The 15,247-nt window shown below is 41.5% G+C and overlaps 1 long non-coding RNA gene across 1 annotated transcript; it reads right to left on the minus strand.

Annotated features, from left to right (window-relative positions):
- Positions 1-7,105: 7,105 nt before the first annotated feature.
- LOC142424826 (uncharacterized) lies at positions 7,106-15,220 on the minus strand. Its single transcript, XR_012779395.1, has 3 exons — positions 14,752-15,220; positions 12,339-12,450; positions 7,106-7,153 (listed from the first exon to the last, which is right to left on the minus strand). It is a non-coding gene; the product is annotated as an uncharacterized LOC142424826 (long non-coding RNA).
- Positions 15,221-15,247: the final 27 nt, after the last annotated feature.

Consider the following 15,247-nt stretch of genomic DNA (forward strand, 5'->3'; position numbering starts at 1 on the left):
GCTGTCTCCTGTTTGAAGACTTGTGTGCATGTTGAGAGGTTGGAGACAGAGGCACGGATGGAGGTAGAATTTAGCCAGGAATGTGAATTTAAGAAAGATTTTATTGAGGCATGGAAAGAACTCCCAGGAGGGAAGGAGGAGCAGAGAAAGGAACAGGGACATCTTGAGCCCCCAGGCAGATTCCAAGACCCAACTAATTAGGCCAGGGAAATGGCACCTGGCAGTGAGGCAGTGGGACATATATAGGACTTGAGTCAAGGACATATGTACTGATAAGGGGAAGGAAGGCCTTCTGGTGCTGCAGTTGCAGGGTCTGAGTCAGGATGTGGTTGGTGAGTAAATCATCCTGGAATACTGAGGGAAGGGGCTGTACAGACCTGTCCTGGAGAGATAAGCTCCTTGGAATGCTGGCGGCAGGGACTGCACAGTCCAGCTCTGGACTTGAGAGGCAGAGGGAAGAGGCCATACACCCCAGCAGGTTATCTTTTGAGAGAGCTGGGGGAAGCCGCTGCATGCTCCGTACCTGGCCCAAACACATGTGATTTGTTATCTTTGCTTTTGGTGAGGATTGAGGTTGGGAGAACTGACTCACAGTGGGGTGGCTCTCAAGCCTGGCTACACAGTATAATTACCTATGACGGAGCTTTTAAAAACCACAGCATTCCAGACCAGTCAAAATCCATTAAACTTCTGAGATGAGAGCTAGGTGATTCCTCAGAGCAGTTCACATGAAGAAGATTAGGCTGTCTGCTTGTGGGGAAGTAGCCACTGTAAACCTCATGAATAGCAACAGAACTCTTTCAGATGTAGTGCCAAAAATGAGCCCTCAGTTCAGAACTCAACTTGTTGCCATCGAGTTTATGTCAACTCTTAGTGACCTTATAGGACATGATAGAACTGTCTCTCTGTGTTTACCAGACTGTAACCCTTTATCGGTGTAGAAAGCCTTGTCTTTCTCCCAAGGAACGATTGGTGCTTTAAATTTGCTAATTAGTCGTTAGTAGACCAATGCATAACTACTAAGGCACCAGTGCTCCTTCTCAGGATGAAAGGCAGTCAAAATATGGTCAGGGAAGAGCCACCAGCCCAAAGCAGAGTTGATCATACTGACGTGGAAGGAATAAGTCCTTTGAGACCTTGCTGATAGAGGAAGACTCAATATAAGAAGAAACAGTGACAGTAATCTCATCATTGAAATTTAGAATATGAAGTATTAATATAGAAAAATTAGAAGTTATCAAAAATTAAATTGAACTCATAAAGATCACTACAATAGTTGTTAGTGAGAGGAAATGGACTGATATCTGCCATTTTGCATCAGCCAGTAAAACAATGTGCTATGCTGGGAATGACACATTCCAGAGGAATCACATTCATCTTCCTAAAGAACATTTAAAGATCTACCTTGAAGTACAACGCTATTGTGATAAAATGCTATCTATCTGCATACAAGAATATCCATTCAATACAATTACTTAAATTGATGCACCAACCAGTAAAGCTGATGATGAAGAAACTGATGAATTTTACCAGCATCTTCAGGTTGAAGTTGAACAAACACACACTCTAAATGCATGGATAATTATTGGTGACTGGAATTCAAAAGTTCTTGGTGATCGAAATAATGCTGGGCATTACATGATAGAATTTTACAAGACTAACAACTTCTTTATAGCAAACACTTTTTGAGAATACACAGGAATTAAATTGACTACATCTATGGGAAAAGAAGATAGAGAAACTCAATGTCAGCAGCTAAAATAAGTCTGGGAGCCAACTATGGAACTGACCATCAATTCCTCATAGTTAAGTTCAGATTCAAGCTGAAGAAAATTAAAACAAGTCCAGGAAAGCCAATTACAACCTTGAGTCTATCTCACCCGAATATTAACATGTCAGGAACTGATTTGACTCACTGAACACTAATGACAGGACATCTGATGAGCCATGGAATATCACCAAGAACATGAAGAAAGCAAAAGGTCATTCAAAAGACAAGAAAGAAAGGATCAAACTGGATGTCAGAAGAGACTCTGAAATTTGCTTTCAATCATGGAGTAGCTAAGGCACTTCATAAGAAATGAAGTCAAAAAGCTGAACAGAAACTTTCAGAAAGCAGCCTGAGAAGTACTGTAATGAAATGTGCAAAGACCTAGAGCGAGAAAGCCAAAATGGAAGAACATGTTCACTTATATCTTAAATTAACTGAAGAAAAAGAAATCTAACCTTTGAAATGCTATATTGACATATTCCATGGGGAAAATATTGAACAATACAGGAAGCATCCAGTGAAGATGGAAAGAACACACATTACTCTACCAAGAAGAACTAGTGGGCATTCCACATCTCAAGAGGTGGGATATGAACAAGAACCAATAGTACTAATTGAAGAAGTTCAAGCAGCACTGATGGAATTAGGCAAAAACAAGTTGCCATGAATTGACTGAACACGATGAAAATGTTTCAACAAATTGATGAAGCACTGGAAGTGTCAGTGAAATGATGCTTTGGAGTCCAGGGACCCTGCTGGAATGATGCTCTAAGGGATCTGTGATCCCACCAGAACGAGGCTCTGGGTTCCAGGACCTGCCGGGAAAAAAATTCTTGCGCATCTGAGACGTTGCCAGAAAGATGCTCTGAGAGTCCTGAAACCCACCGCAGAGATGCTCTGGTGGACAAAACACCTACGGAACTATCACACACCCGGAGCATGTTTCTATGGGGATGCCAAAAACTCCCTTCCCCAAATCACACTTCTTGCGGGATTCCCGCTCCACAAGGCCCCATCCCCCCACTGCCAGCATAGACTGATGCCAACAAAAATTAAGAAAAATTATTGTTTGTAAGCATTGTTCTCAGCCCTCGATAATCTTTATAGTAAAATACTTACTTGAAGCATAAACTCTACCAAGGAAGACAAACTATTTAGATTATAATAAATGTGAAGTTAATGAATAATATGCTGTCATGGAGCAGAGGAGTGAACTTTACATAAGATGTGAGAAGGCTTGACATTTAAACTGAGACCTGAGCAAAAGTGAGCCATGTAGAAAGCTGAGGTTTTCATGGATTGGTAGAATGATTATCATCCAGAGGCAATATTCTACAATTGATGTACAGACTCAACCTAATTCCTCTCAAGGTTTTCATTTTTTCCAGAAAATGACAAGCTGATTCTAAAATTTCTATGGACATGTGATGGTTTAAGTGTAGCTAAATAATCTTGAGAAACAATAAAATATAGGTGGAGAATGCACATTGCCGGATATGAAAACTTACTAAAAAGCTATAGTAATTAAGACCGTGTATTACTGACATAAAGGTAGCTAGAATATAACTGAGAGTCTTAAAATTCAACCTCATACATCCATAGCTAATTGATTCCAAAAGAGTGTCCAGAGAAGTCACTGTGCTTTTAGCAAATGCTGTCAAAACAACTAGATAACTCACAGGAAACAAGAATGGGCTTTGACTCCTACCTTGCACCACATAAAAACACTAACTCAAAATAGATCTGAAGACCTAAATGTAAGAGCCAAATGTATAAAAGCCTTAAAAGGAAACATATACATAAATATTTGTGACCCTGGTTTAGGGAATGGTTTCTAAAGATATCTTCCATTGTAGGCAATAATGACATCTTAAGTATAAGCAGCCCAAGGAAAATGTGCATAAATTGAACTTTGTCAAAATTAAAGTCCCTTACGATCAGAAAGACACAATCAAGAATTTCGTGAGATATCTAACAATCTAGTATTCGGAATATATAAATAAGTTTTACAAGTCAACAACTAAAAGACAATAAACTAAAAATTATTAAAGAAGTTAGTCAGTAATCTAAAGATATAAGTATTTTAAACATAAACCATACAACTCTGGTATAGATTTAGTCTAAATTTTTGTACATTGTTTGAAACAGAAGAATATAAAAACAAGTCCACGAGAGCCAAAATAATATTTTGAGGCTATCCGATCTGAATTTAGGGAACATTTCAAGAACAGACTTAATGCAATGAACACTAATGACCTGATGAGCTGGGGTGGGTAGGGGGGCCGATATCAAGAACATCATATGTGAAGGAAGCAAACACCATTAAAGACAGAAAATGAAGAAAAAAATGAAAGTGGATATCAAGTAGCTAAGGCAAATGGAAGAAATGATGAAGAGCTGAACAGATAATCCGAAGCACAGCTCAGGAAGACAAAGTATTTAAGAATTCATGATTTGGCAAATGCAAATCAAAATCACAATGAAATGCCTGTGGTAGTCTGGGCACTTTAGAGAAACAAATCCATAGTAACTCATGTATAAGAGAGTTTTATATAAAGGTTAAGTGTGCTTCAAGAAAACATCTCAACCCAGTGCTGCCTAAACCCACAAGTCCAACATTAACCCCTTAATCCTCATGTCCAACACCAATTCACAAATTCCTCCTCCATCTCACAAAACAGACACAATGACACCGACTGCAGGAGGAAAGCTGAGTCAGTGAATGTGAAAACATCTAAGCTCTGGCAGTGGTCTCCACGTGGGTGCTCTAGCACCCAGGGCTGCACTGGGGTAGGTCCATGTGGCTTCTCAGGGATGTCTTGCAGAAAGTGAGCTTGGCCAGCAGAAGCAGGAAACTGGTTAAGGCAGTTGCTCCCTGGTCTGACCATCACAAAGCCAGACACCCAAGAACTAGAAAGTCGATGCTTACTGAGCCATTTATCCCTCCACCCTCCAATTAACTCCACATGTGTTTATCAGCCAGGTTGGCATTATAAACTAACAACCTCAATGACACTTACAGACACAAGAAAGCTATAATAAAACAAATAACATAAATTGTCTAGGATGTTGAAAAATCAAGTGTCCTCATGCACCGAAAGAAGGTACAGCCTGTTTGGGAAACAGTCAGGAAGTTGTTCAAAATAGTAAAGATACCACCACGTTGATGTTGTTAGATGCCATCCAATCAGTTCAGACTCATAGCAACCCTATATATAATAGAAAGAAACACTGCATGATCCTGAACCATTTCATCTTGTTGGGGGTATTCTTTGTTATCCTTCTAGCAAGCACGATGTCCTTCTCCAAGGACTAATAACGTATCTTTCTGATAACATCTTCAAAGTATGAGAAGTGTTCCCATCATCGCTTCCAAGGGCCATTTAGCTGTACTTACTCCAAGACACACGTTAGTTCATCCGACACGCTATTGTAATTTCAATATTCCTCACCAACACTTAGTTCAGATGCAGCATTTCTTCTCCGGTCTCCCTTACACATTGTCCATTTTAAACATCCATGAGGTCACTCTAAATACAACAGCTAGGGTAAGGAGCACCTTAGTCTTCAAAGTGGTGTCTGCACTTTTAACACTTAAAAAGATAATTTGCAACACAATTCCAGGCAGCAGTGTTCAGGCAGAAGATAAATGCAATGTCATGCCTCTTCAATATTTAATTCCCAGCATAGTAAACCATGACTGCAAGATTCAAAATGGCCTGTAGCAATCCATTTTTGATGACTTCAAATTTTCCAAGACTTTTATTTCGCACATTCCACACCCTGATTAATGGATGTTTCAATGGTTTCTACTCAGTTTGCGTTATGCCATATTAGCCAATGAAGGTCCCCCAAGACTTGCTTCATCCAGATCACTAAGGTCAATTCTACTTGGAGAGAATATTGGAAGTGACCTGTCAGAAGAATAACCCAAATCTGTCTCCGAGGAAGAACAGCCAGAATGCTCCTAAGACGTGAGGTTGATAAGCCGTAGTCTCACGTATTTACACATGTTGTCAGGAGAGACCAGTTACTGGAGAAGGATATCACACTGCGTAAAATGGAGGGTCACTGAAAAAGGGGAAGATCCTGAATAACAGGACTGGCACAGTGGCTGCCACATGGGCTCACGCACAGTTGTAAGGATGGCCCAAAACGGACCAGTGTTTTTTACACAGTGACTGAGTGGGAGACAACTTGAGGATCTCTGAGGACCTATCTTTTGAGGAGGCAACTCGTCCCTAATCCTAGTTTGAGTGTCTTCCTACCTGATGGACCATCTTCTGGCACTCTATCAAATGACGTGCTGCTGCTATTTGTGATGTTTTCAGTAGCTAATGGTTCAGAGCTGGTCTGCCTCTCAATCTTTGTCCGTATGAGTCTGAAAACCCTATTGAAGCCTGATTACCATGGGTGGTATTTGAAATACCAGCTGGTCTAGCTGCCAGCATGACACAAACCACCACAATCTGACCACCTGACGGATGAACGGTGACATCCACTCTGATTGTGCATATGCCCAAAAGACTTGAAAGCAGATCCTCGAAGAGAGACGGGAATGCCAGTGTTCATTGCAGTAATGTCAACAATAATCAAACAGCTTCAGTAACATTAATGTTCAACAGATGAACATACAAAATGTGATAAACACAAGTACTGCTCTGACAGTAAAAGAAATGTAGTCTTGATACAGTACAGATAGAGCTTGAGGTCCTTATGCGGAATGAAACAAGCCAATCACAAAAGGGCAGATACTGTAGATCTACACTTGTAAATAAGACAAGTAAAGGCAAATGTATAGATATCCAAGTTTATTAGTGGTCACTAGGGTCAGTGTACAGAAAGCTGGGATGGAGGGTAGGGGTGATGGTAAAACTACAAAGATAATGGAATGTTACCTTGCAAACCGATCCTTGTAATTGCTGTCAATAAGGCTTAAACCTGTAAATAACTGAACAGGCAAAAGTTGTGAGACAGATACACATGGAGGCTTCAAAAAGGTTGTGGGAAACTTCCATTATTTTCAAATGTATTTAGTCATCACTGGGGCTCTTTCTTGCTGCTGGTTTCTCTGCTGGCCTGCTCTTCCACCTGCATGACCAGGACCGGGGCCTTCTTGAAAGTTGGAATAACATGGTCCACTGGGGTGAGTGGTGTCCCCCAGGTCCCATACTCACCCAATGCACATCTGGCAACACCTGTAGTTGTCCAGGAGCCAGCAGAACCCCACCCCCACTCCCCAGCCCTGAAACCTCCAACCTCCCTGCAGCCAGCCCACCTTGCAGGTACTTGGGAAGCATAGCTATGGTGGATTCTGCTTTGCTCTCAATTTTCTCTGGCTTCTTGGCCATCTTGGGAGAGTTTAAGTCAGGTTGGCCCTTGCTGAGTCACAGAGGGAAAAGACCCAGCCAGTTCATTAACTGCCAGTCAACTTAGCAAGTTATTCCTGGGCCCTTCCTCAGGTAAGCAACACAAATGCCTGCATAAGATGCCCACATCCTGCCTCCTGATCCACATCCAGGAGGTCCCCAAGCTTTGCCTACATCACAAAGCTGAGTGTCAGCTTTTTTTTTGGACCCTATATGCTACCACATCCTGCCAGACACCCCTCTCCACCATTTTGCCCCAACCCAAAATGGCTCTGGTATTTCCTGTCAGCCCCAATACAATCCCTATGCCACCACCACACCTCATTCTTGAACTATCCCAACCACCTCATACCTGCTCTCCCTGCATCCACACCTGCACCCCTTCTCTAAGTACCTGCACCAGGCTCCACACTGAAGCCCAGTGATAAACCTAATGCTGCCATGAGCATGTCACTGCTCTGCTCAACTCCCTCCAAAGGTTCCCTGCACTCATCAGGAAGCCAGACATGAGTTCTGGGAGGTCGGTTAGCACCAGAACCTGGCATGCGGTGCCTAGCTCCTTGTCCATTCAAATGCCTGTTCCCTAAGGCATTTGAAAGGGAGGACAGGCCCAAACAATTTCCCTGCACCATCATGCTCAGGTTTAAATCTCCCATAACCTTCATTTCCACTCAGCCCATCATTAGGATGTGTTTGCATGCCTCTCGGCAGCACAGACCACAGCAGAAGCCACTGACTGCCTGGCAGACCCTGCCCTGAATCACTTAACCCTCAAGTGCAAACATGTGGCCCACTTGAGAGACAAACCAATAGAGGCCCAGTGAGGCTCAAAGACTTTCCCAAGAAAATTACCTAATGAATAGAAACACAAGAATTTGATTTCAATTCTGACTGTAGGGCCTATCAGCCTACACAGACATGTTGGAGGGCTTTGATCTCTACACAGGAGCTGGCATCTAGAAAGTAGTGTGAAACTTCATGGAACGAACAAGAGCACAGGTCTCTGCACATGAATCACCCCCTCCAAACTCAGGCAGGGACTGGAGCAGAACTTCCCCCTGGCCAGGGGGCTGTAGGAAGTCCCGTGTGCTGTGCGTATTAGCTTTCCTAACACCGCTAGATTGCGAAGTGGAGAATGAAGACTACAGTTGCGAGCAGGTGTCCTGGTAGTCTGGTGGGTTGCATGCACAAAGTCATCAGCTGGAAACCACTGACTGGAAAAGATGAGGCTTTCTACTCCTGTGAATTGTTACAGTCTGGGAAACCCAGAGTCAGTTCTACCCTGTCCATATGGTTGCTGGGTCAGAGTCGCTGGCAGGGAGTTCGGAGGGGAGTACTGTCACATGTCCTGCAAGCATGTGGTCAAGGAATGGTGTCGAGCACCAGGCCAGCTGCTCAGTCCCTCACTGGCCAGAGCCACACCCACCTGGATGATCTCCTTGAGCTACTCTACGGCCTCCTGCAGCTCCTGGATCTGGTGGCTCATGGCTTCGTTAAAGCGGGAACTTTTTCTAAAATCTTATTCAAAAACAAAACCAAACTGAAAAGAACCCCCCCAAACCAAGCAACACACTCAGGGAATTCTCATTAGAAAAGGGATAAAATGATTCCAGGTGGGAAAACACATTTGAAATAGAGTTGGCATAGTTCTAAACATAGGACAAGCTACTAGAAACTTCTTCAGAGGTAACAAAAACAGAAATTTCCCTTTGGGCAATAAGCAGGAACAGCTCCCCCACACTAACAAATTTGCTGAAATAATGGCTCCAGGTCAATTCCCTGGCCGTCGTTTACTGGCTACTTTCTTTGCATGAAAAACAATTATTGGTGGCAATTCTCTCCTGTCCCTCTTGAAGAAACCTTCCCTCCAGCTGTCTGTGCTCCAATAAGAAAGCTTTCCTCCAGCTTCTTTCTCCTGTTAAAATAACAGGGTTTTGTAAAAATGAAACAACAGGCAAAATTTCTGAAGAGTGTATGTGGGAACGGGGCATCTTTTGTAGTGGAGGGGTCTTGCCCTTCTATGGAGACCTATTAATTTTCCAAAAGACTGGCTCTCACTTTGGGGGAGTTCCTGCTCACTGAACCCCATCTTTGTACAGCTGGGCCCGCCTCATTCTGCTTTTACTTTCCACCTGCCAGACTGCTGACGGATAGCCACCAAACTGGGCCATCTCTGTGAGGTCCCCAGTCCTGGAAGGACTTAGCCCAGCAACCTGGAAATGCCTATCATGTCTCAGTGCGCGGTGGGTGCGCGGGAATGTCACTTCAACACCCTCAAGGCTGAGTGTGCTCCCTGCAGAGGCCCAACCAGCTGCGAAGGAGCCAGGGAGTTTCCAGACCTGTAACTTAGGTTCACCCAGCTCCTGGGGGAAGTTACTTCTCAGGCAGTTTCTGGACTGGGTTCACCCTGCACCCCCACCTCCCTGTCCAGCCCCCAGGAAAAGGTGACAAGACAGGACAAACCTCAGGAGGAAGTCCTAACGTTTTGTTAAGGTGACCAGATTTTAACATTGGTAAAGCGGGACACCATTGACGGAGGGTGGGGGTAGGATATTAGGGGGTTCTTGACCAAATATTTGGTCTATATGGAGCAACAAAAATTTCCACAGAACGCAAAAATAGTATTGTAATATATATATTTTTTAATTTCAACGTTTAGGTACAATTTACAAATATAATACATTTTTAAAATTATGCATAGTAGTTTATTCTTTAGCATCTTTCTCATTTGAGTGAATTTTTTTAGCAGATTGTTGTCGTTGTTTAAAAGGCCATGAAATTTTCACAAGAAGTTGTTAAATTATATTTCACACATAAAATGTCTTTCAAAGTCTCAACACTTAATTGTGATTTTTCTGATGTCCACACTTTATTTACCATAGAAAGAAAACACGTTCAGTCGCAGCATTAGTTCCTGGTAAGGACAGCGCATATTCCACAATTTTTAGTGCATTATTGTATAGAACATGGGTTGTTTCAAAATCATGAAATATTTCCAACCATCGGTTCTCTATAGTGATTTTCGCTGATGCCCAGATTTAACCTTTTCCTTATCAATACATTTCATGATATCTGCACAATTTATTGCACCTTGTTCTTCTAGCTGGCTTATCCTATTATGGATAGTTAATGGAAGAAAATTATTTTCTAACCGCTCCTGACATTGAAATTTTAAATTATTAACTTCATTTGCTACTTCGATTACCAAAATTTTGTCATCTTCAATAAGTTTTATAGCATTTTGAAAAAGAGCTGCTTGATTGTGTACGAACTCTAGCCAAATTTTTGAAGATTCTTTTTCAAAAAACTCTTCTAAAATTCTAGGACAGTTATCCTGTGATAGAAAGTAGGATTTAAAAGGATTGTATATTTTCAAAATTATTTCAACAGCTGGCAAAAGACCTAACCAGCGCGTTTTACTGTATACATGGTTCTCATATTCAACTTCTGCAGTTTCACAAAATTCTTTAAACATTCCAACGCACACAGTGTATATATAGAATAAGAATATATTTTAATAACAATATTTTCCACATTTACGGGCAACCAATCAGCAGCTGTTTGAATGGCGCTATGTATTATGTGCGCTGCAAAACCAACACCAATATTTTGATTAAGGTTTTTGTTTAATAATAAAAAATATTATTTGTACCTCTTCTCACTTTTCCTCCAAAATTTGCATTTGTGCTGCCTGCACAATATGCAATCATTTAATGTTTTAAATTTTCTCAAAATATTAATCGAACTGAAAAGTATTTCAGAAGTTTGGCCAGACACAGAAACAAAATCTAAAATTCTAATTTTTATTCCAGTTTCCAAATAAAAAATCTAATAATGGTTTGAAATAACTTTATATCCTTATGATTAGATGTGTCAGAATATATGGATATAAAATTAATTTTCTAGATTTTTGTTTAATTCTGAAAATGCAGATGGGGAAAGCACGTTACACAGAATTGCCTCGGATTTTGCTCTAGCAACGGCAAAATTTTGGTTGATTAACTTTTTGACAACTTGTGATGTACAGGCCACAGATCTGAACGATTGTGATTAATAGGCATGAAAAGACCTAAGTCCTTCTGCTAATGCTAATTTCTTCGTCTCCATAAGTTTTCTGAAAAATGTCCCTTATTTTGGAGGAAGATGCAGCAGTATGTTCTATGTTTTATGTTTCCTGTCTCCATGTGCTCTGAAATACCATTCTTCCCGCCGTGCGACACAAAACATTCACCATTACATTTCCCACATTTTACCATGTAATCGCTTGTTTTTTAAAGGAAATCCACTTCTTAAATCATTTAATTTGCATCCTCTTTTCTTACTCATTATGTTAAAAACAAAAAAATAACTTAAAATTATATTATAATTATATACCTATTGCTTCAAAACAAAGCAAGTAGGTACAAAATTACATGAACACATTTTATTGTTAACTTTATATATTAAATTGATAAAGTAACTACATATATTAAATTATTTAAATTTTAATCTTATATTTCTTTCTAAATAATACAAACTTGCATCATTTTTTCTCTGAATTTGCCGTAAACACAAGTCGTGTCACTTTCAAGGCCAGCACCAGACTTTTTGCGGCCACTATAAAATATAGAGCAGTCTGCTAAATTCAAGAAAATGTATGTATTTATGAACTAAGTTAATAAAATTATTTAGCTAAATTATCGGATAGCTGATTTCTTGCCATCACTTTTTAATTTTTTTATTTATTTTTTTAAACTTTTAATTTTTTTATTTTAACAATTTATTGGGGCTTCCATCACTTTTTTAACCAGCACTAGCACGCAGTACGATGTGTATCGTCTGAGAGACATTTACAAAATGTTTTCGTCGTTGCCAATGCCAAAAAATGCCATTGTTCACTAAGTCCAAACAATGGTGGCGAACTCTAACAACTGGTCAACAGTGCGAACTTTGATAAGCAGTTCTCGATAATCAGTTCTCAACAACTATTTGTTATTATTAAAGTTTAACATTATAAAATTAACAAAAATATAAAACTCATATCCTGGCGAAATAGCCACATGGCAGACGAAAACCATGTATTTCCTTCCCAGTTTCCCGCCTTTCCCTAGTTTGTCTGCATTCTTTCCAAAAATCGGGACTTTTTAAAAACGCTGCGGGGCGCGGGGCGATTTGTTAAAAATCGGGGCTGTCCCGACAAAAGCAGGGCGTCTGGTCACCTTAGCGTTGGGCTCCAGCTGCAGCCACTCGCTTCCTGATCGCATTCATCCTTCGTGGTGAGAGAAGCACCTGTGAGCTGCAGACGTGCAGAGACTCCGGGAGGGGGCGCCGCTGTGCGAGAGGAAACAAGGAGGGGGGTGAGGGGAGACCTGCAAGGCGATGAGGGAACCCCGACGCCCAAAATGCCAGTCTGGGATCCCCCTTTCTCCAGCAGGGAGTCTCCCCACAAAGCCCTACCAGTCCCAACACTGGGGGATGGGACCAGTCTCTGGGACACCCCACCACATCCCAACACACTGCTGCTCGGGGAGGGGGAGGGGGGGAAGGGCGCTTGCACCCCAGCCAGGCTGCTGTGTGCACCAGGGTCACCCCAAATGGCCCGGAGCGACCACCACCTGGGCGCGACCACTACACACGGCTCCAGCTGAGGGCGCTTCTCTGGCACCACGCCCTGAGAATGGCAAGTAAGACTCCCGCTCCGACCCTCACTTCCGGCTAGGACACCGCCACTTCCGGCCCATCTCAGCGTGACCCGGAATGGGAGGAGCACAGTCATGAAACCGTGTAAGTGAAAAATCAGTGCGAAGATAAGACTTCATTAAGCATAGGCATTTAGGAAAACACGTATCGTCCGTGATGTGGAAGAGATTAATGTCACACAAACGGCAGTGCCTAAATTCCCACCACCATATTTAAAAGTTTGTTCTTCATAATACTGACCATCCAGGAAGGAATTCCAATGAATTGTAAATAATACAATGTGTAGGTCTTAGAAAAAACAAACACCCAGATTCTTATCCTGACAAACGGTTAGATTATTATCAGATGTATGATCAAAGTCACATACCTCAGTGACTGAGCTAAAGGCATCAGCCTCCCTATGCGACACTGAATATCCACGTCATAAAGGGTGACACCGGAGTCACTTTGATCATGGATCAGGATATCATTCTCTTACAACCAGAATCTGACAGCTGTGCTCAGGGTCACGCAAAACAATTGACAAAGTACTTCTACCATATCAACACAATTTTAATGTTACACAAAACAAACTGAATGTTTTCTTCATCTCTGGGATATTCAAGTAAGCTTTAACTTCCATGTGGTGTTGATCCATGTCTGAGACTGAGAAAATAAACCACTACATCACCTGTCTAATTTTGGACTATTGCTAAAGATGAAACCGTATGTTCTATAAAATGGAAAAAACAAAAGCCTAAGGAGCTTTTACTCTGCTCTCTATGGTTCTATGAGTCAGAAATCATATAAAAGTTCTGACTTTATTGTTCTTATTTTAAATACATTTTCTTATTCCATATAAGTAAAACCTTAGAGTGTTTGTGTATTTGCAAACCAGAGGCAAATACAAGAGATACATCGCTTCAACCGTGGTGCTATGTAACATAGAGGGGCAGCAAACAAGAGGAAACTTTTTAGATAGTCAAAGGCTGAAACCACGGGTACACAGGGAGAAACATGATTTGGAAGTAGTTTAGTGACACCTAACAACCACCTCCCTTGTACAGGGACTCTATGTACAATAAGTACTGAAATGTTAGAGTGTATCTTTTTAAAATAAACCGTAAAGTAATTATCATTCTAGAATCATTGTTGAAAATATATAATCATAGTTTTAATATATATACCTGCTAGATGAATCAATCGTCAAGGACAAAATTGAACAATGGTCGGTTTGTTTGAGAAACTATATTTATCTATTACGTTAATGCATTAGAAACTTTATAAGAAAGCTTTAAGACTACAGGGGGTAAAATTATTTATAAAATACACTACAACAGGATATATTATACTGGTGTTTTAAGAGTAAAGTAATATATTTGATGCTTACATAACTCTATTGCTTTAGGAGAGTGATTGGATCATACATCACAACAGTTTATCTTTAGATTTGTGGAAATGGATGGATTGAGTTAGAGAGCACCTATCTCCGCCTTTGAGTTCATATTTTAATTTGACTAAGAAGGATTATTACCAGGGATGCAAGGATCTTTCAATATTAGTAAAACCAACCACATAAATAGGACAAAGAATAAGAACCATATGATCATATCCGTAGATGCAGAAGAGGCATTTGATCATATCAAACACCCATTCCTGATGTAAAAAAAAACACTCAATAACATAGAAACAGAGAGACCTCAACACATGAAATGTGTTAAAGGAAACACAGTCCACAAAGGACAATTAGTTGAATGGAACTTGCTGAAAAGAAAACACTTATTCACAAAGAAAGGTTTCATCAAAAGAGCAATAGAGAACCCACAGATTGGGAGGAAATAAATCTGTAGCAGTGAGGAGAGAGGACGAGAGCAGGGGAGGAGAAGAGGAGGGGGAGAAGATGGCAACTGAAGGACGGTGGCGTTTTCAGGAATTCCCCATCTCAATGCTCACCTGCGCATGCACAAGGGAAAGGAGCCTTGAGTCTGGGTGCTGAGGCACTGGGAGCAGAGCCTGAAACCCGTGTCTGAGGATGAAGCAGGTTGTGAAGGGTCTTCCCGTTGTGGCTCTTGATTCTACAAGGGTCGGGCCTCTTCTTCGACTTGGGTGGTTGAGGAGTGTTCAGGCTGAAGCCAGGAGAGACGTGGTCAAGGGGAGCAGATGGCATCAGACGCTGTCAGCGTGGGTCTGTGGTCCTAGCAGCTGGATTGTCTCTTGGTGAAGTTCCCATTTGGGAAGCAGGCCTTCCACCCACCACGTTCCTTTCAGTTTGTCTGTGTGTCTGGGCTTGTGTGTTGTTGTGATTCAAATGCAAACGCGTCCCAAATGCAAGCAGGGCTTCCCAAAGAGGACAGGTTTCAGCAGGGTTTCCAGACTAAGAATGAATGAATCCATTGCCACTCAGGGCCCTGAGCCTCACCTCCAGGCCCCGCCCTCCCCAACTCCCCCA

The sequence above is a fragment of the Tenrec ecaudatus genome, chromosome 13 (genome assembly GCF_050624435.1).
Source record: "Tenrec ecaudatus isolate mTenEca1 chromosome 13, mTenEca1.hap1, whole genome shotgun sequence".
Taxonomy (NCBI): Eukaryota; Metazoa; Chordata; class Mammalia; order Afrosoricida; family Tenrecidae; genus Tenrec; species Tenrec ecaudatus.